Source organism: Rhinatrema bivittatum, chromosome 11 (assembly GCF_901001135.1).
Source record: "Rhinatrema bivittatum chromosome 11, aRhiBiv1.1, whole genome shotgun sequence".
Lineage (NCBI taxonomy): Eukaryota > Metazoa > Chordata > Amphibia > Gymnophiona > Rhinatrematidae > Rhinatrema > Rhinatrema bivittatum.
Window position 1 is genome coordinate 87,677,537 of NC_042625.1, and position 19,997 is coordinate 87,697,533.

Below are 19,997 nucleotides of genomic sequence, written 5' to 3' on the forward strand. Positions count from 1 at the left end.
GTTATTGGCCCACCGACTCACAAGCACGCTTCATTATGGTGCTACATACACAGCCTACGCAGGCAAAAAAATCCCTTTTAACCAAAGTGGCCTTCCGGCGCGTTGCGGGTGGGGCTTAATTGTGAGACTGTTTTAATAAGCCCCACACTCTACCCAGGGAATAGCCCCTTCTTAGGGGTGACAAGTACAGGCTGAGGCAGGACAGGAAGTTCTCCAGCAGTGCATCGCACTCTCTCTCTCTCTCTCTCTTTTCTCACTGTTTCCCCTCCAGCCCTGGCTCCTCGCGGGGCCCTGCAGCGCGCTAGAGCAGAGCAGCACGCCTAGGTGGGGCAGTCTCTCCGGGCTCTTTGCAAAAGTGAAGGGGACAAGACCAACTCCTAGAATGGGGAATCAGAGTAGGAGAGGGCCAGCGTTTCTAGACAGCTGTTGGAAAGGTAGTATAAAGTTGCCAAGACTATAATATGTTACCAAATAGTTATTATTTTACTTTATTTTATAGGATAATAAGCATTTCTGACACTTTGTTTTACTTGAAAACCTTTACCCTCTGTACATTTCTCTCTTGGTACGTTCCCCGTTGTTTACACCCTTTACGGAGTTCTTTGGGGTGTAGTTCCTGATTTTGCGTCTTCTGGCATACGCAAATTGCGTGTAGTTTGACGGGCAGGTCCTAAAAGCCAATCAGTAGGAGGCCAACCCCGGGAGTTAGCCAATCAGCATCCAGCCCGGCGCCCCTCGAGCGGCGGGACCTGCCGCGGGCCAACTAAGTTTCTTAGTTGAGGGAGGGGAGAAAGACTCCATCGAGGAATGGCGGCCGGTAGGGGCAGGAAGTCGTGTTGCAGCCGCTGAGTTGAGCGCTGCAGGTGCTCCTGCTTCCTGGAGGGCCGGAGTAGCAGGAGAAGCAGGCCCCCTCCCCGGGGGCGAGGCGCAGACTGAGGTCTCGGGGCAGCTGACGGACAGCGGTGAGGGGGGGGGGGGAAACGAGGCGGAAGCTGGGGTGGGACAGGCCCTGCCACATAGTGAGCTAGCGCTGGGCCGTAGCAGCCGGCCTCGCCCCATTCTTGCCAAATTCTGGGCCTGGGGCCCGGAAATCGCCTCCTGAAATGTTTGACAGGGGGACCGGGCATAAATTCTCTTTAAAAGTCTGAGGCGTGTTCCGGCCGCCGCAGCCTGCACCTCCAGAGGACGCGCGGGAGTGAAAAACCTTCCATTTCCCGTTGAGGTAGTAAATGTGAGCTGGAGAGGGGCAGGCTGACAGGAGGTGGCTGCACGGCCGAACGCTTTCAGTGCTCAGTTTCTCGGCAGGGGTTGATCGTAATTTCTTCGGTTTCTGCGTTTTGGATCCCTAAATGAGGAAGAGATTGTTCTTTCCTCTCAGCTTGCCGAGGATGGGCAGAAGTGTCAGCATGAGCAGCTGCCTCGGCGAATCTAATCCGTTTTTATAGAATTCTGCTTGGCAGAAGCATTCGGTCTACTTGACTGGGGCGGGCCTTTTGGTGTCAAAATTTAGTGATGCCTCAAGTTAGATATCTATGTTTATGTATTCGATTTAGTCTGTTTGGTATTCTCTCATGATTATCAAATATTTCATGACAATACTATCTTAACGTGTTAGAGAATGATCCAGTGATAATTGTTCGGCAACATATGCGGGCTATATAGCTAGGGCTTCCAGACAACCGGGTTTTCCTCAACATCTTCAAGCTTAATGTGTCCAGGTGCGTTTTAGTAGTTTACAAGAGTTTGCTGTTTTTCTCCACCAGCTCCAATCTGCTGTCCCTGTGCACTGTACACTCTTCCCTCCGCCATACCAATATACTTCTTTCACTCTGTTCTCTCTTCCTGCCCCTTAGCTGCTGCTCACTCCACTCCTTATGCTACCATTCCTGTACTCCTGGGTGCTGTCACTTTGTCCTCAGACTGCTGATTCATTTCAAAACACTTCAGTATCTGCTCCTGCCACCACTTTCTTCTCCCATTTTTCTTCCCCTGCCCTGGTAATATCACACTCTCCTTTGTCCCTCACTATTGTCCACCAAGGGGCTGATGTAACAAAACCTGTGCTAAAATTGGAGTTACGTTTTAGCATGGGTTTTACTTAACATGCATCCCTCATAGGATGCAAATTGAGCAGAAGTGTAAAAAAAAAAAAGGCACACTAAATGTGAGTTAACCTGAACAATCAGCACTAATACAGAAAAGTGCTTTAAAATAAGAGTAAAAAGGTAGGTGCTTGAAGTTGGAAGGAGTGTGACCAAAATGAGTGTCTATGCAAGATTGGCATTGGGTATCCCAACCTGGGCATAGTCTCACATGTGAGGGCATTTGGGCAAGGCATGCCAAGTAAAATCAAAGGGTATTTGCTGTAGGGTGGGCACCTACAGCAGAAGAGTTATGCACTTTGGTACTGAGTATCCCTAATAGCTGTAGATGCCCATTCCAGAGAGCTTATCCTTTGATTTCACTTGGCATGCCTTGCCCAAATGGCATGCAAGATTGTGCCCAAGTTGGAATGCCTAGTGCCAGTCTTGCATGCAAGGCCATTTTGGTCACACTCCTTCCAACATCAAGCAGTTACCTCTGTGCACCTGTAACTCTCCTGTTTGGGGGCCATGATCTATTGCTGTGCCCAAGTAGTAGTGTCTGTCTGTTTCTTTCACAGCAACAGAATACATTTGGCCACCATTAATGTGAGTTTACTCTACCTCAGACCAAAATGGAGTTACATTTCCACCATAACCTCTCTGGGGTTTGTACCTACAACTGAACAAAATATAAGCTTTCTGGGGCAGGCACCTTCAGCTGAATAGTATGCACTTTGGTGTGATGCATCCTGACTTTGGCATACTTCCCAGAGAGCTTACACATTGTTCAGGTGTAGGTTCTAGCCTCAGGGAAATTATGTGGGAAATTTAAGCTCTTCCTGGATCTGAGGTGGACAACATTGGCCACCAGAAATGAGTTAACTTCTAGGTCTGAGATGGAGTAAATTTTGCAATGTAAGCCCTCTGAGCCAGGTTTTCTTTGTTATCCTGGTCAGCACATGCTAAAGTGTGTACTCTTCAGCTTTTGGTACTCACCCAGACAGCCTATGTTTTGTTCATCTAGTTGTAAGTGCCTTCCCCAGAGAGCTTATTGCCATTCCTTATCAAAATGGACTTAAATGAGAAAATCTGCTCACAAGTTGAGATACACCCCACCAATTTCATATGCAATGCCATTTTGGCAAGAAATGGCAAGTACATCTGGCCCTATCATTTTGTTTTTGCCAACTACTGCAACATTGACAAAATAACGTTTTAGTTTGGAAAGCCCTGGTTTTATTCAGTTATGCTATTCCGTTCTCAAGGGCAGCAAACCGGGTTTATTTTCAGAGTAATCAAAATATGCAAATGAACCTACTTCTTTGACCAAGACTATGAGAATATTTATTGTATACACTTAGAAACACAGGTCTTTCTGTGGCCCTTAAGAATCAAGAACTTCAGTTTCTTCTCCTCTGCAAAATAGTTGAAACCATTTGGAAATGTTGTAGTTTTAACAATACAGACTATTTAAATATTTAAAAAAAATTGATGTTAGCTAATTGGGGGGTCTCCTGTTCTTATTGTGGTCTTATTCCTAGATTCCTTTTTGTTTTTCACAAGTTATTTTTATATTGCACCTTTTTGAAGTTAAAGTAGTTTTCTTTAACTGGCTCTTCTCATTTCTGTCTCCATTCTTAACACTAGTGTATTCTTGCTTTATATGGATCATTCTGTTGGCTGTCTGGGAGTTGTTACAGAGATCAACACTAGAGGGTCCCAATTTTATACTGATTTGTCACGATGGGTTTGGCTAAGTAGGAGGAGGCTTAAAAAATGTTAATGTTAATGGAATTCATCAAATCAGCATAAAATGGAATCTTAAATTTGTTATATTAATCACAAAACAGGTTATCTAAAATATTGATTAGGAGTTGTGCTGTAAAAGCTACTGGGTGGTGGCCTTGGGCAAAATCTTTTGAAAGTAAGACCAGCGTTCTGTTGACGTTTACTAGGAAGTTGCCAGGGAATGAGACTTTTTTTTGAGGGGGGTGTAGGATTTGCAAGTTTGATAAATTCCTCCATGACTTGCAGGGATGAAATTACTAGCCACATATGCTCCTGCCACAGTACCCCCACTAAACAGCAAATTTTAACTTGGCGATGTTGAGTAGCTACGTTGTACACGGAATTTGAAAAATCTACCTGTTCTCTCATCTGGAACAATCTGGGAGGGGCGAGAGGGAAGGGAAGGTGAAGGGGATAGAGGACTGCACCTGGGTGGAGAATGGAGGACATGGGAGAGAGTGAGATGGAGGATATGCCCTCACTAGATAAGAAATGTACTTACTATGTATCCTACTGCCCTTACTACTTAAACAGTACTTTTATTTATTTATTTATTTTTTATCAGCTTGCATAGAGAAGCTATATTGGTAAATTTTGCTATGAGAATACCTTGCTTTTTTGAATGGCTTTTTTTTTTTTTTTAATCTGAATTTGATTTCATGCCTCTTAGAGCACACCATCAAGACAAGGTACTGACTATAAAATCAACACATCACACACAAATCATAAAATATAACATTTCATTACAAAGCTTAAAATCCCCCACCAAACCTCAGCCTGCCTCTTTCATTCATTCTTCTTCTCTGTAAGTTTACTCATAGCCTCACTCATGAGTAATTAACCACAAGTTTTAACTACTTTTCTAATTTCTTCCAGCAATTTTGCCCACAAAGTGGGCCCAGAATAGCTGAAGGCTGTGTCAGAACCAACTTAAAATCCTTTAAAGAAGGAATCTCTAGCAACCCCTGCTGGGAAAATCTCAGATCCCACGCAGGCCTATACCAGCATGTCCAGGAAGGCTGTAGTGCACACATTTTAAAAACCAACATTAGGACTTTGAAATGCATTCTTGCCTCAACCAGCAACCAATGCAGATCTTGCAAAATTGGGATTATATGATCACATTTTAATGCTTCATATGTGTTGCAGCTGTAAATACTGCACTTATGCCTGACAATTGCTGATGTGAGTAATCGCAATAATCGAGCCTACTAGAGAGTTTGTATAACTAATTAAGCCCTTTGGTGCCAAATAACTCAATTGCTTAATCATGCTCAAGTTATAAAAAGATGTCTTTACCACCAAAGGTATTTGCAACTTCTTAGTTAACCTATTATCAATCTTAAGCCCTAAACTAAAATCTTTCTGCACAATTTTTATTCCTGTTACCACAGGGCTATTAGAACTCTATCCCAGAAATTAATCCCTAATGTCTAAAGTCAGTGTTTCCCAACCTTTTCAAGCCCAAGGCATAGCAATGTTAACAAAAATGCTGCGTGGTACGCTAACCTCCATAGGATAGGCAGCACGAGCATGGAGAGGACTCGTATGGTCAAAAGCAGATCTGGGGAAGCATTGAAAGTACCTACAGTACCTGAATGTAATCCGCTTTGAAATGCTGAAAAGCGGATTATGAATCTAATAAAGCCCCACTAGTCTTTCAGAATTTAAAACAAAAGGAGAGAGGGGGCAGAAACACACATGAACTAATTCCCTCTACATACAAGTGCAAGGGAAGGGAGAAGTTGGTGTGGGGTGGGCAGCCACAGTGGTCAGTTACTTTAGCTGCTGCATGTGGCTGTCAGAGCTCCTCCACAGCTGCAGCTCCCAGCAAGACTCATTCAGTGCATGCTTTCCCTTTCTCACTCAGCCTGGGAAGAAGACAGAAGGAAGGTGAGGAGGTGATGTTTGCACTGTGTGCACTGCACAGAGCAAGGCTAGGTTGTGCATACCCTGCCTGCTGCCCATTAATTACATTCCAGGGCTCATGGTGTAGCTGGGATTGCACATGCTCTCAGAAAGGAGCGCCTACATAGTAAAGAGCATTGCTGGTGATTCTTGTTGGGAGGCGCTGCTCTGGATCTTCGTATCAGGCAGTGGTGACTTTTCTGTGGCACACCAGTGTACCACAGCCCAATGCTGGGAGACACTGGTCTAATTCTCTTCTCTGGATTATGCTGCAACCAGTTTACTTAACTCAGGCAACCATTCAGAAAAAATAGGCGTTCACAGCTTATGTGCTTCTTAGTGTTCACCATATGCTATTTTCACATTCTGCCAAGAGATATTTTATGACATGAATTATGAATTTTTACAAAGGTGGTCTGTCTTTGAATATTAGAGAGAGGCAGATCATTAGAGCTGTGGGTGTGAATTTTATCCCTCAATCCATGACTTAGCTATGGCATTAACTGCAAATACCCCTGATAAATTTTTATTCCTATTTCTAATAAATCTGTAATTGGTTTTAAGGATGGCGAGACTAATGGGATGGGATGCTTTCAGAACTTGCTGCTCTGTCTGCTTTTCTATGAGTTACTTTTCAGCTTGTTCAGTGAGTTGGCAGGATCCTGTTTTGCATTCCAAATTAAATTCTCATTCATTCTAGCAGCTGCCAGTCTAGTTCTGTGCTTAATAACTGCTGCTGCTGCCCAGCATCTTGTCCAGTTTAACCTTGAGACTGAACAGTAAGGAAATGCAATAGTTCTTCTACTTCCCCCTTGTAGGCTAAACAAAAGTGAGCAGTAAATCTATTTTAAGAAGTGTTGTGTCATTGTCGTTAAGGATTTTTGGGTGACTGAAGTGACATCCATTTTGAGGGCCATGCATCATGTGCAGTGTTTTTAAAACTCAGCGTTAGAAAACCTTACAAAGGCACCTTGCTGAAATTTCATAGCTTGTGGCAGTGAAGTGTATGCCTTAAGCATATGAGAGTGTGCCGTGATTACTTGTACTGTTCTGTGGACACACTGGTGGTTGAAAAGCTGTACCATTGAAAGTGGACTTGGTTACCTTTTAGAATACATCAAAACGCACTTACATTTTCTTTCTTCTATAGATTTTGCTGAAAGTGAAGAACTGTCCCTTTTTAAAGCAGTAGAAAGAGTCAATGCTATACCTATCACTACTGCCCAGGTGCCCATTAGAATACATTACTTATTAGTAATCCATCATTCTCTGAAAGAGTATAAATACTAGATGAAACAAATGGCAACACTAGCTTTTGGCCAAATACAAAATCAGTATGTTCCAAGCAGATTATTGTATGCTTACTATATGCAGTCATGACAAAGTGAGGGTTCGCTAGAAAAAAAAAGTAAGGTGCCTAGGACACCTGATTAATTCTATATCAAATAGGTAGAAAATGAGGGAAAACCAAACACAAGTGTTAGAAGAATTAGGTGACCACTGGCAATTGGAGCTAAGGCAACATAAACTCCCAAAAATTCATATCTTAAAGAAATGCAATTTTAAAATTTTGCATCATTGGTACATAGCGTAAAAAGGTTTAACCTAGGGATGGCCAAAGCAGACCCATGTTTGAAAGGTAAACTGGATCAAGGTACATTGGTACATAAGTTCATGTTATGTCATAAGATACAACGTTTTTGGGGAAAGGTTCTTAACGTAATTGAGAATATTGCATGTTCACTACCCATCCTTTCTAATCTGTTGGGATCCCCCAGGCATGGAAAAAATCTTAAAGGCTCAAATAAACTTATACATCTTGCCTTATTGAAATCCACCTCAAGTTATTGGATAATGACTCTATATTTTAGTCTTAAGGCTACATTTAGATGACTGATTATATGCAAATGGAAAGGCTCCATGTTAATTTAGTCATTGGATAAGTGGTAAAAGAATATGCAATAGTTGGAGAAAACATTTCTATTCTGTAATGTTTGTCAAAAACAAATCTGATAGTAATGGGCTATTCTGTAATGTGGCAACAGAATCAAATTATGTGGCTGCATAGTTCTGAGTAACATGGGCGTGTGCCTGGTTGTGAGAGAATGCCATGAATGGAATTAATAAATGTAGTTCAGTTCTCATGTACATAAAAATAGTATGTGAAAATTGCCTGAAATGTTAACTACTGTTGAAGAAGATGTACAAAATTGATGAATGTTTTCTTTTAAACTGTAGTGGCTTTTGTTTTATCTTGATGATGATGATGATTTAAAAAAAGCATAACTTATATAACAAGGACACCATATAGCATTTTGTGCAAGGCCAACAAGTAGTCTTAACCCTGTTGCATACATGGAGCTGTAGTTCTGCTTCTGTGAGGGAAATCAGAACATCATCTCCATACATGCAGTGGGTAACATGGGGTCTGGATCATCTTGCCTCCTTGAATGTGGTGCACCCTACTTATAGATCAATGTAGTTTTTGCCCTTTTGTAGCAGTCTCTTTAATGTAGCGTGTATTTCTTTTCTCCTCTAAATTATAATACTAGGGCTTTGTGTATTTGTTGTGTCACATCTGCGCATGCGTGATATAATGAACTCACCTGGAGCAGTAGGCAGGACTATAGAGAGCATGGGGCAAGTTTGCATTCCATGGGGCTAGTCAGTGTATTGGCAGCAGCAGGACACCTGCAGCAGGCAACTGCTGTCCCCTAGAACCCTGCAGCACTTCCTGTATACAGAAGGGGGAGGGGAGTAAGGCAAAATGGGCAGCTCAGCACAAGAGTGGAGCTGCAGCCCTGCCCTGTCTCATCTCCCCATACTCTGAGTGGCAGCTGTGGGGGTGGGACCTCACCTGAGTGCACGCACCCTAACTGCTGCTCTGTGGCTCTTCCTCCACCCCCCTCTCTCTGCTGTGATTGGAGGCTGTGGAGAGAGGGGTGGGGGCCATAGCTCAGGTCCCCCCCCCCCCGGCAGTAGTTTCCTGCACATCTCAGGAATGCCTCAGAGGGGAGAGAGTGGCACAGAGGAGGCAAAAAGGAAGGGATGAGAGGACAATAGGGAGGGGATACAGGGATTGGAGGAGGGAGAGAGGAGGCACAGGGAATGGAGAGAAAAAGATTAAGGCATAAGAGCTGGAAGGAGAGAGGCACAGAAGGTGTTGCAGGGGCTGGAGGAATGAGTCAATAGGGTACAGGAGATGTTGGAGGAAGAGAGTTGGTGCATGGGGAAAGGAGAAAAAGAGGACACATGCACCCCTAGCCCATATAACCACCCTTGCACCCCCACTCCCTCTTCCCACACAATTCCTACCTGCCCAGCCACTCCCTGATACGCACCATTAACTCACACCAGCCCCATTTCATATACACATAACCCATCCTTGTACATACCTGGGGAGAGGAGAGAGTGTATATACAGCCACCCAGTCACTCCTTCCCCAGACATGCACTCACACAAACCTCTATGCTTTCACCCCCCTCACAGGGGGACGGGGGAGTCTGTAGAGATTGCATCCACCAACACACACAGCATAGGTCATTTTCTTGTTTTCCTTATTGCCCTCTATACCGCTCCACCCCCAACAACACGCAGTTAAATGTTTTAAAGTTGAAAAGCAGTGGGCTGTGTTCTCAAATAATTTATAGTGTGTTTGCAGCTGTCTGAAATCTCAGTTCATGCATGCTAATCATAATCTACCTCGCACCTCTGTGTATGTTATTAACCTGAAGACTGATGGATAACAGTTGGAATCTTCTATTTCTGGCTCTTCATGTATCATTCTGCACTGCTGGGCTTTCTTCTTGCACCAGCAGGTGGAGACAAATATTCTACACTGCCTGTCTGGTCAGGTTATTTCCCCCCTGAGGCTTTGTGTATATTAGTCAAGTTACTTTAACGTTAAACCAAGAAAAGAAAAAAAAAAAGAATTCCAGGATATTTTTCTGTGTCCCTTGTGTGAGTGGTAATTCCAGAACTATCATGGAGTGTGTTTTTTGTTTTTTTTTTATCCATCCAGCTATAGAACAAGAGGAGGAGCAGGGGGAGCCCCTAAGCCAGGGCCACCCAAACCTGTCCTGGGGACCCCACAGGGGTTCAGGAAATCCACCATGAATGTGCACATAATGGAGGCAGTGCATGCAGGTTTCTCCTGCATATTCATGGTGGATATCCTGAAAACCCGACTGGCTGTGGGGTCCCCAGGACAGGTTTGGGAAGCCCCACCAAAAGCAAAAGATAGCTTCTTGCAGATTAGCCTCCAAATCTGTAGGCTTCCCAAGGATGAAATGTTGTCTCTCTTCTATCCTATAGGGAGCTACTTTGGCAACTGGTGTTTGTAAAGGATCAGAAAAAAGCAGTGCCATGGGAAGGGTTTTCAAAGAAATTAAACAAATGTGTTAAACTAATTTAAAATAAAGTAGGAGCTGAAAAGAGATCAACAGCAAACATTGACAACTGTAAGGAAATATCAAGTATTGAACTGGCTGTTGATTAGTAATCTGGTTGGGGGAGCGGCTTCTGTTATTTGCTGTCCTTAGCTTACTTAGCAGTGGCCCCCAATCCTCTGGAAGATGTTTGCTGCTCTCTCTGGAACTTCGCCCTGTCCAGAAGAAATGTACGTGGTAAGAGGGGTGGATATGATGGGCAAAGAAGGGTGAAATGGGACCATGGGATGAAAGGAATTGTGGAAGGGGTGGGTGCAGCAGAATAGTTGGGGGTCAATTTCCCAATTCTTCTCCCTGCCCCTCCCCCCCATAGCATCAAGAGAAAATCGGTGATGAGTGGAGAGTTGAGAATATGACTCGGCTGATTCTCCTGCTTTCTCAGGACTGTAATTATACTCTACAATGCAGAGTTGAAAATTTCCTTATGTGCTAACATTTTATTTTTTAATTTTGTCAAAACTTTGCTAAAAGAACTCTCGGTTGTTTGCACTCCTGTGAGGCAAATCTGTGTTTTAAATATTGATAAAACCATTTTTTTTTTAACTTTCAGATGGTTGCTGTTGCCTTTTCACGTCAACCCATTTGGCGTGTATAATGTAATACAACAGTGCAAGCCCTAGTGTGCCATAGTCACAGTAGGACATGACTGAAATTATACATAGATGGGCAAGGTCACCACTATATGCAGTGAAGCTAAACATCTACTTTAACTGTCTGTAGAGGGTCTTATGAAATTGATGGAAGAGGATCTTTTTTTTTTTTTTTTTTTTTTAGTAAGATCAAAATAATTGTACCATTGCACACGCTTTCAAAATTTTGTTAGCTGAAAGTAAAATTGACTATCCTGGACAGTTTTTAGTTTAATTTTATCAACAAAGTATACTGTGAAATGTGAGCACCAAGGAGTAAGCTTGGTGCTTCTCTCATTTATCCTTTCATCTTTGGGCCAGATGTGCTGATGCAGATGAGCTGGACCAGTTGCAAAACCATTTGGGTGACCACCATCTACTCATTAAACTGCAGCTGTTTCTAAACACCTAGGCTCAATGCCAGTTAAGAATTGTTACAAAAGGATGCTAGATGCCTGAAACTTTGTCAAAAGCAAATTTAAAATATTAATATGAAATGTAAACATTTGAGTAGGAATGTGTACAGATAATTACGTATGTGTTTAAGTGAATTAAGTTAAGGTCCTTCATTTTCAGTTTAAACCAATTTTTCTTTTCATGGTTATTTATATTCCTGGATTTTTCCGAACATGCCAATCTGTTTAAATCTATTTTTCACCTTAATTTTAGGCTGAGTAAAGAGCAGCTTCAGAACTGCTGATTCAGCATTTCAAGGCCTTTAACCATTGCTAGTAGCCAGTCAAGCCGTTTTTAAACGCAGCTACCCTAATAGCTTTCACCACATCATCTGGCAACGAATTCCAGAGTTTAATTATGCATTCTTGAGTAAAAAAAATGTTTTCTCTTACTAGGTAATACATTTACATCTAATAACTTTGTGTGACCCCCTAGTCTTTGTACTTTTTGAAAGAGTAAACAATGTTTACTCATTCCATTCCACTCATTTTTTAAACCTCTTGTCATATTTCTCCTCAGCTGTCTCTTCAAGCTGAAGAGTCCTAACCGCTTTAGCCTTTCTTCGTAGGGAAATCATTCCATCCCCTTTATCATTTTGGTTGCCCTTCTGTGTACCTTTTTCTAATTCTGCTATATCTTTTTTGAGATGTGGGGACCAGAACTGCACATGATATTCAAGAGGAGGTCATACCATGGAGCTATACCAAGGCATTATATTATTCTATTTTATTCTCCATTCCTTTCCTAATCATTCCTAGCTTTCTTGGCTGCTGCACACTGAGCAGAAGATTTCAAAATATTATCAATGAAGAAACCTAGATCCTTTTCCTGAATGGTGACTCTTAATGTGGAACCTTGTAATGTGTAGCTATAATTTGGGTTACTCTTCCCTAAGTTCATCACTTTGCACTTGTCCATATTAAATTTTATTTGCCATCTGCATGCCTAGTTTTGCAGGGTCCTCATGCAAATTTTCACAATCCTCTTGTGATTTAACAACTTTTAATAATTTTGTGTCATTGGCAAATTTGATCATCTCACTTTGTTCCCATTTCCAGGTAATTTATAAATATATTAAAAAGCAGTGGGCCCAGAATAGATCTCTGGGGCACTCCATTATTCACCTTTCTCCAATGGGAAAACTTACCATTTAGCCTACTCCTGTTTTCTAACTTTTAACTAGTGAGCAATCCACACTAGGACACTGCCCCCTTGCCCCCTATCCCAATACTTTTGATTTCCTAAGAAGTCTCTCATGAGGGACTTTTCTGGAAATCCAAATACACTATATCAGCTAGCTCACCTTTAACCACATTTTTATTTAGACACTTAACAAAATGTAGCAGATTGGTGAAGCATGACTTCCCCTTGGCAAAATCCATGTTGGCTTTGTCCCATTAAACTATGCCTATCTATATGTTCAGCAGTTTGTTCTTTATGATAGAAACTATCATTTTGCCTGGCACGGACTACTCTGTAATTTCCTGGATCCCTTTAATCCCTTTTTTAAAAATTGGCATTACATTGGCAGTCCTTCAGTCTTCAGGTACCTTGGACAATGTTAATGATAGTTTACAAATTTCCAATAGCACATCTGCAATTTCATTTCTCAGTTCTTTCAGCACTCTGGGATATATACCATCTGGGCCAGGTGATTTGCTACTCTTTAGTTTAACTTGCCCTAGTGCATTCTCAAGGTTCACTGAGATTTATTTCATTTCCTCTGAATCATTACCTTTGATTATCATTTCTGGCATGGCACACTATTCAACATATACTTACTACCACTATGTCACCTACTAGCGGGTCTAAGCATCACAATTTACATTTATGCTGATGATATTCAGTTAATCTTACCCATTGATGACACAATTGAAAAGACACTGAATATAGCAAACATGTATCTGGATATCATCAAACAATTACTGAACCAGATGGAATTAGTGATTAACATAGAGAAAACAGAATTCCTACTACTGGAACGCAAAAACATTGAATTCATCCAAAACCACATCATACTCAAAAACAATTAAACTCTCAGAAAAAGTGAGAAACCTCGGAGTAATAATTGACACTTAACTTAACCTAAAACAACACATATCGCTAAAAGTAAGGGAAGGATACGCCAAACTCATGACCCTTAGAAGACTAAAACCCCTACTTACAACAAATAACTTCCGATCAGTGCTACAAGCTCTAATTTTCGTTAGCACGGACTACTGTAATTCCCTCCTACTTGGATTACCACAAACAACGATTAGACCACTCCAAATAATGCAGAACACGGCTGCCAGAATTCTGACTGGTAAAAATAAGAGACCACATTTATTTATTTTTTTTATTTAAACATTTTTATATACCGGCATTAGTTGTGAACATCATGCCGGTTTACAGTAAACGGGTTAAGCTTGGAAATTACATTTTAACTGGGAAGTCAAAACTGGGAGAAGGGGTAACAAGAAGTAGATGAGAAGAGAAAGGATAACAAAACATGGTTCCTCAATGAAACCCTAATAGAATTACACTGGTTACCCATTGAGCAAAGAATACATTACAAAACCCTATGTACCATACATAAATTAATACATAATGAAAAAGCCGAATGGCTGAATACAGCCCTCCGCCTACAGGTCCCTAACCGAAACCTAAGATCAGCAAATAAAGCCTTACTGACCATCCCCTCAATTAAAACAGCTAAACTAACCCAAGTAAGGGAAAGAGCGCTTTCCTTAGCAGGTCCTATGCTATGGAATGCCATGCCTGTCGAGATCCGCTTACAAACAGACATCAAAACCTTCAGAAAACATGGTTATTTAAACAAGCTTACAACAATGAGAAAGGAGAGTAGTATACAGGGATAAAGAAAAAAAAACGATCTGTAGAACACTCATGCACACTACCCCAACCTACACGGGTATATATTCTACTTTTATTTTTAAATATGTTTGCTCTCAATTTTAAAATATGATACAATAAAGAATGGACATGATATAACACTTACAATTATGAGTAATTATAAACGAGCCATGTTACCGTAAAGTCTTGGCACTTGTTTAGTGATAGATTTTATCTGTTTTCCAATAGTAATATTGGTGCCTTCTTGTAAACTGTTGTGATGGTACCTAACTTAATGACGGTATAGAAAAGTTTTTAAATAAATAAAATGGGTATCTCTAACAAACAAAAAAAACAAATCAAAACAAAGAACAGTGGAAAAAATCTTATATCAAATTAACAGCTATCCATCAACCAATAGGAAAAGCAATAGAGCCTGAAATCATAAATGTTGAGAGTGAGCTAGAGGTTCACACAAAACCTAACAGGGTATATAACCAAGCTTTTAACAACACATGTTAGACTGTGTATCACCACAGTTTTAATCATTTATCAGAGTTTGAGAGCATTTTTAAAAAAAATTTTTGTAGTTAAAAAAAACATGCTCAAAACACTTAAAAAAAAAAAAAAAAAAAATGTGTACTTCTCTGAAGAACTCCCATTACATGTTTTATTATGGTGTGTATATAAGATCACTATAGCACCTAAAGTCCACTTTTCACAGAGTCCCAACTCTGCAGTGTTTCAGTGACCAATTGCCTGCTTCAGGGGACATAGTGGAAGCAACTTATTGATTTCGGACATCCGTCTCACTTCATGTAGTTTGAAAGAAAAATGCTGTCAATAAACTGATAAATGATTAAAATTATGGTGGTACACAGTCTAATGTGTGTTGTTAAGAGCTTGGTTATATACCCTGTTAGGTTTTGTGCACACCTTTAGCTTGCTGTTTCACCATTTATGATATCGGGCTTTATTGCTTGTCCTATTGGTTGAGGGATTGTTGGTAATCTGATATAAGATTTTTTCCGCTGTTCTTTTTGTTTTTTTGTTATATTGTGAATAGTGCTGGGCTTGTATTTTTGGTATGGATATCTTATAGCTTCCTCAGTGAATTCCGAAGTAGAGAGACTAAAAGAATTCTTTGCTATGGCTTTGTAATCCCTACATGCCCCTTCTACCCCTTGATCATCTTATGGTCCAACTGACTCCCTTGCTGGCTTTTTACTTCGAATGTATCTGAAAAACTACACTATGTGGTGGTGCACAGGTCTGCCACTGGCTGGCTGATATTGGAGCCCTAACGATATACGTATCAACATTTATTATAAAATCGATCTTGGTCATGAATTAAAACACTTTTTAAAACTATGCTCACAGGCATGGAGTGTTATATACCCCAATAGCAGATTAGTGGCCCCTAGGAGATGTTTAATAAATCTTATTTTGCTCTTTGGATGTTGGGTGTAGTGCTTGGTAGCATGAGGTTTTGTTTCTTTTATAGTACCTGGTTGGGATAAATATAAAACTTTTTAAAATAAATACTGTGCTATAGTTGTACCATAATAGCCAGCCTTAGCCTCTGAGTTACAGAGCGAAATGGACAAGAATAGTGAAAGTCCTCATGAATATGTACCTCTTAAGTTTTGAAATTGTTAAGGTGTCCCTCATTAAAACAGTGTGGGGAAGATTTTAAAAGGGTTACGCGCGTAACCCCCCGAAAACCTTCCCCAAACCCCACCCCCCCCTGCGCGCGCTGAGCCTATCTTGCATGGGCTGCCAGTGCGCGCAAAGCCCCGGGACGTGTGTAAGTCCCGGGGCTTTCCTGGGGGGCGTGTCAGGGCCGGCGCATCGGGGGGCATGGCCGCGGCCTCCGGACTGGACCATGGTGTGCCGACGGCCGGCCCCGCGCAGTGCGAGCAAGTTACGCCTGCCTTGGGCAGGCGTAACTTGTGCAACAAAGGTGGGGGGGTGGGTTAGGGAGGGGAAGGTGTGGGGGGGTTGGAGGGAACGGAGGCAGGCTGCGCCGACCCCAGATTGTAACAGATACGCGCGGCTACGTGCGTATCTATTGAAATCCGGCATACTTTTGTTTGCGCGCGTGTAGTTTTATAAAATCTGCCCCTAAGTGATTTGGGCGTGTATACAGTTTAAATTGTTGTCCTTGATGTTCCAGGGAATGGCCTTCGTATCTGAAAGAATAATTGGCATAGGAGATTCCACTCTGTCGAGGGTGCTGCTAGCTCACTCTGTTCATTGAGCGAGGTTTTTCAGTAGTAGCTCCATTTCTGTGGAATAAGAGCCCATTGGGGATCCAGTTAAAGTAGGATTAGCTTGCTTTCCAGAAGAAAGTGAAGACTGAATTTTCCATGGTAGGGTTTCCTGATTGGTTGTGGAGGATGGATCTAAGCAGTTTTTGACGTGGTACATTGTCTACTGGTCCACTCTAAGGAGATTGTAGAGATGGGCTGCTTGGTGGTTGTATATTTATATTATTCTTTATCCTTATGTTTTGTTGTGCTTTTTCTTTGTGTGTTTGTGATCTTTTATTTGTTAATGTCTGTATAGCAGGATGGATGACCTCCATTGAGGCCAGGAATGCAGTATAACAGTTGGAAAGATAACATACATGTAGCTTGGTGATTCTGCTTGCTGGGTGACCTGCAGAAAAATCTCTCAACTGTCTCTACTCTTAATTTCACCATCTTCTGTTATGCCTCTTTCCCCAGTGGGCAGTTCTCAGGTTTATGAATGGTTGCTGCCGCCTTCTGCTCAGTGATGGTTGCGCTTTCCCCATTTATGTTTTAAAAGCACCTTTGGGATGCATTTTAAACAGATGCAATCCAAAACCAAATCCCACCCTATTCCCTCCTCCCCAGGTTGGTGGCTGGGCTTTGTACACCAGGTTTGTAGCTAACTGGAGCTGTTAGATTTTTATGCAACTGCATACAATTACCTCCTGTGGTAAAACCAACATGGAAGAAACCGATAAGTTAGATGGAGGATGAGTCGGGGAGATACTGCGGTGTGGTTGATGTCTGGCAAGGTGTGCAGTGTGTGGCGATACAGCCAGGCTTGCCCCATCCTGTGACCTTTTAGCTGCTAGTGTGCTTGGCCATGATTACAGAAGGGCACGTGACGCATCTTCTGGAACAAATATCAGCCAGAGGAATGGAATGGTTGATGGCGCCTTTGCATGGCAGCTTTCTGAATAATTACACTCCCTGTTGCTTCAGAGCTCTTGTGATGTGGCACTGATTGCTAATTAAGACACTTCTGCCGTGCTGGTTCCTTGGGTTTACAAATTGTTCCAGTATTTCTCTTGACTCCTACCTTTCCCTGCTTTATGTGGTGAATCTAGCAATTGTATTAATTTCTGCCACACAACTATCATATTTCCTGTTTATAATACAAAAAAAGTACATTACGCAGGATCTCATCCTTTCCAGAAGGGCGGCAAAAGTCATTTTCATTTTGTCGTTCTGCTTTAGAGCTTGATGTATGAGCTATCACCGAGATACAGAGTGATTAAAAAGGGCATTTAGATGGTGCTAGCACAGTGAAACAAAACACTTTTTTTTTTTTTCCTCCCCTGTTCCTGTGACCGGGTATTTCAAATTCTGGCTGTTTCCTAAATCTTGCCGTCTGCTAACTGGTTCATCTCATGAGTATGTTATGAGCTGAAAGACTTCAGGGACTTTGACTTGAAGTTTCCATGGAGGAAGGATTCCCATGAAAACATGGCTGTGTTTGACAGTACGTTTTCCCTTCATGTGCACATAGGTCAGACTTTGACGATGCAAGCATGATATTTTCCAAATGCTGTGCATGTGACTGCTCATAATGGGAAAGGAGAGGAATAAGTACGAAGCTTCTAAAATGTCTTGGTTGGCACTTAACCACTTGCTGGAAAAAGCAGAAGCCCAAATTAAAACATCATTTCCAAGTCTCTATGTACTGTAACTTTGCAGTGCCAGAGGGGAGCAATGTGAAAAAAATATTGCTTAACTGGGATTTGGGACCTTGGCTCTCAGGCTTTATTTTTTGAGACGCTTCTGACAGCATGGGCTTGGGGGTTTTATCACCCTTAAAACAATGGGGTGAACTTTTTCTGAATCCTGCCTTTTCATTACTCAATGCATAATTAAGCTCTGGAATTAGTTGCCAGAGGACGTGTGGAAAGCTATTAGTGTAGCTGGATTTAAAAAAGGTTTGGACAAGTTCCTGGAGGAAAAGTCCATTAACATTATTATTAAGGTGGCGTTGCAGAAATGCACTGCTTATTCTTGGGATAAGCAGCTTGGAATCTGTCTATCCCCTTGGGGGATCCTGCTGGGTACTTGTGACCTGGATTGGCCACTGCTGGAAACAAGATACTGCGCTTGGACATTTAGTCTGACCCAGTCTGGCAATCTTATGTTACGGACTGCGTGCTCTACGGAATACAAAACAGCATCCGCTGTTGTCTTTTAGTAGCTCCATACATAGCTCCAAACATACGTTTTGCTTTTGCTCTAGGTAGACCTGTACTTTCCTCCCTTCCTAATGCTAGAATAATGTTTGTGGCCAGAGATGAGAGCTGTTTGGACTCTCCTTAGAGAAGGAAAAGGAAGTCTGAAGGTAGCTAGCTTCTCCCCGCTTTTTTGTAAAACGGTTAACAGATGATGCAGTGGGCAATGTTCCTGCAGTTGGTCTGGATTCTTTTCTGAAGAGAAACGGGTAGCTTTACTGCATCTGCAAAATATGAGGAAATAATTGTATCCTCCCACTTAGTAGAGCTCACTCTGCTAATGGCATGAAAATAGACAGAAAACACTCAGACTGTCCTTCCTTGAAACTGAAAGGGCTGTGGGTGTGCAGGGAAAACGTATTCACTCCAGCTTGGCTTCTCAGACTTGTCTGTGTCCAGTACAGTCAGTTCAGTTTTTATCGTATCCAGAGTGAATGCACATAAGAGATTTGCATATACCAGGTCTCCGATGTTTACAAATTCATCTTGTGGGAATGCACCCTGTGAACTTGAAAACAAATGTTTGGCGGGACCGTTTCCAGCCTCTCTGTCAGGTACTGTGGGAAACTTTCTTGGACACAAACAGGCCGATTTTAATATCAGAGTTTCCTAACGCGCGCCCATCCGCCCCTCCCGGGCACGCGATGCAGTAGATTAAATGAGCTGCTCCGTTAAAAAGGCGGCACTAGGGGAAATTTTTTCATCCCTAGCACCTCTGCATCAGGCACCCAAGACAGAGGCTGTGCACGGGTTAGGAAAACGGATGCTCATAAATTGAGCATCTATTTTCCTAACCTGACTGCCGTCAAGTCGTTTTTTTTTTTTTTCATGTTGCTTTTTGTGATTCCTCTGTCTTAATATCTCCACAGGATTAAATCGGAAGAACCACAGAAAAGCAGCATTTTCTGTTTTTCAGTTCAACTTTTGGGGATCCTCAACACCAGCTCTGGGGCTGGCGTTAATTTTTGAGGGTTAAAATGTGCATGTCAGGCACACAGTTTTTTTTAAATCGGGGGTTTTTCCCATTGATTTTTCTCCTGTTTTTGTTCACTGATACATTTCCAGGAAAAATAAAATAACTGAAAAAGAAGATCCCAAAGCAATGACCTTTTTGTATGTTATACTGTGGTGGGGGCTTGGTAAAGAGACTCCATGTGCATTGCAGAACTAAAGTGAGTCCTGACCTCCTTAGATGAGTGGCAGTTATAAAAAGAAAAGAAATACAGGGCAGGAGGAAGCTTTGTGGATGGTCTTTAAAGCTCAGTCATCAAACTGCTCCCAAGCCTGTAATGGTAAACAGCTGATTCTTGTGGCAGCTTGAACGGGAAGGAAGCTGAGT

General features: G+C 41.9%; 1 protein-coding gene across 3 annotated transcripts in view; it reads left to right on the forward strand.

Annotated features, from left to right (window-relative positions):
* The first annotated feature begins 414 nt into the window (after nt 1-414).
* Nucleotides 415-19,997, forward strand: part of WASF2 (WASP family member 2) — a 71,574-nt gene continuing 51,991 nt past the window's right edge. Inside the window, exon 1 of one of the 3 annotated variants that reach the window (XM_029572053.1) lies at nt 415-434. The gene's annotated coding sequence lies outside the window, so the exon portion shown is untranslated. Of the gene's footprint in view, nt 435-743; nt 963-1,011; nt 1,719-19,997 lie in introns of those variants that run through there. The other 2 variants (XM_029572051.1, XM_029572052.1) reach the window with 2 other exon arrangements.